Genomic DNA, 2,626 nt, shown 5'->3' with positions numbered 1-2,626 from the left:
GGACTTCTCCCCTTAGAGACAAAAGTTATGCAATTTGGGAGTCTTTTAGCTAGACTCACTGAAGGGGTACTCCAATTGCCTCACCTTGTGTCCCTGTTCAGCATGGAAGAATCCAGAGTGGTCAGCATCCTGATTCCCTATTGGCAATTTGGGTAACCCCTTCAGAGGATGGCCTGATAAGAATAGGAGGTATGAATTGGCTAGGGAGTTAGGGTAAAAAGACCCCAAAGAAAAGTAGCCAGTTTCTTGGCTAAAAGTCAAAATGTCCTTGGGCCTGTTAGCAACATATTCTGTTCCAAAGGCCAAAAATATCAAAAGTACTTGGGGGCTTATATCTAATCTTTAAAAGATTTTAGGGTTACCTCTTCAGAGGGTGGAATGTTAGAGTACCCAAAAGCTGCATAAAAATAAATAAATGAAAGTGTTAGAATAGCAAAAAGTCCCATTAAAAAGAAGAAAGAAAGAAAGAAAGAAAGAAAGAAAGAAAGAAAGACAAAAAGAAAGAAAGAGATTACATTTTAGGGGTCTTTACAATGCAAAGCATCTATGTGAAAATTTAAATTAAGTAAGCAAATTGGTTAGTCAAAAATATGAATTATTAAAAAAAGAATTTTATTTTCCATACAAGTCATGGTATTTGAAAAGTTCAGAGAAGAAATTTTATTTCAATAAATTTGTCAATATTTGGACATCCATTGTATACAAAGCTTTGTTTACAACAACAAAATACAAAAGAAATTGAGGAATTTATGTTCAGTTGATATAACTAGTCAATTATATGCACATACAATTAAAAGACTAAGGCACAAGAGGAACCAAAGAAAGGAATGTTGTACAGTATTTCTTTTGATATTAGGAAACTGTCACAGCCGAATTCATAAAGGAATGCAGAAGAATGTTCCTAGGCACTGCTGGCAAAAACAAACAAAACTTAGCAGATGATAAGAAATAACAAAAATCAGAGCAGAAATTAATTAAATGGAGACAAAAAACACAATAGAAAGAATCAATGAATCTAAGAGCTGGACCTTTGAAAAGATCAATAAGATAGATAGACCTTTAGCCCGGCTAACCAAAGAAAGGAAAATCAAACCCCAAACAGTGTGCCAAATTTTGCACTGTCCTGCTCCATCTTTCCTGAAGCTTCTATCACCCTTTATGCACACATCCCCACCACATGCATTACCCCTTTGTTGGTCGCCTGCAGCTGTCTTGGTTCGTAGACTGATGGCCATGGTATTTTGGTGCTTTGTGTTCAACCAGCTCTGATTTTACCTAAGAATCTTCTCTATCATGCGAGACTAGTGATGCTGTCAGTTTGGAGACTATAAAATAATCAGCTCTTACTCTTTCAAGAATTTCTTGTACACAGCACATTGGATCTGCTTTAATGCCTTTAAGATTCTCTATCATTTCCATTTAATAGCTTAATTATGTCTGCCATGAGTTATTTTGAGCTGATTCTACTTATAGTTCATGGAGTCTTTGGATATGTAGATTTATTGTATTTCACCAAGTTTAGGAAGATTTTATTTATTACTTATTCAAATACTATTTAAAAAATTTCTTTTGAGACAGAACATCCTTTAGCCCAGGTTGGCCTGAAGGTCACTATATAGCTAAGGTAAATTTTATATTTGGCATTTTTATTTTGTTTTCACAATTGATGTCTCTTTATTCTTTTACACTTAGCAAAATAAATTTATCATGGCTTCTTTATGATTGTTTTTTAATACAAGAAGAATTATCAGTATAGGCTTTTCTTGGTTTCCAGACTCTTACAGTCAGGTCATACATTTTTATCCAATCCCATTTCTACACAGTTGTCTGCTCTTCATAAAATCTAAGCACAAACATGGATAATTGTCCCATGGTCTTTTCTGAAGCTTCCTGTGTCATATAGAGCAATGATTAAACACATTTCTTGTGTTTATATTTTGTTAACTTATCTTAATGTACATACACACACACACACACACACACACGGTGGTTCTGGAAATCCAAGACTAAAGCTTTGCCTTTTTTATAATTCATTTTTTATTTACATTTTATTGAATTTTTGCAAGTTTCTTTTTCTTTTTCTTTTTAAATCCTTTTCTAATTTATTAGATTTTTGTGCATTTTATGTAATAGATCTTAATCAATTTAGACCCCTTCCCCCATCTGCAAGGCCCCACAGTCACCTCATTTCATGCATTCTCTCACATATATTAAGTCCCATATGATCAAGTATTTGTACCAAGATGTCCCTTGGTGCAAGTTCATCCACTGTTGTCTAGTCAGTCTACCTAGAGTCACTCCCTTAAAGAAGATCTATTCTCCCTAACCCCACAGAAATCAGTTGCCAATAGTTTCTTAGCTAGGGTTAGAGCCTGCTGCCTATTTCCACAGTTCTATGTTGGGTTTTTGTCTGATTGGGTTGGCATGTCTTGTGCATTCTGTCACTGTTGTTGCACATTCATATGAGCAAGGTCCCAGTGGCCTGAAAGCCTCTGTCCCCTTATGTTCATGCATCAACTCCGGCTCTCATACACTATAGTTTGATGGTACACGGAACCCTCTCATCTCAGTATATTCTCCTATAACCCCCGGTTCAATTTAATGCTTGTATGCTTTCTCTCTCTCT

This window comes from Nannospalax galili, unplaced genomic scaffold, assembly GCF_000622305.1.
Source record: "Nannospalax galili isolate Female #2095 unplaced genomic scaffold, S.galili_v1.0 scaffold286, whole genome shotgun sequence".
NCBI classification, from domain to species: Eukaryota; Metazoa; Chordata; class Mammalia; order Rodentia; family Spalacidae; genus Nannospalax; species Nannospalax galili.
The sequence above is the reverse complement of the archived record's forward strand: the minus strand, read 5'-3'. Positions refer to the sequence as shown.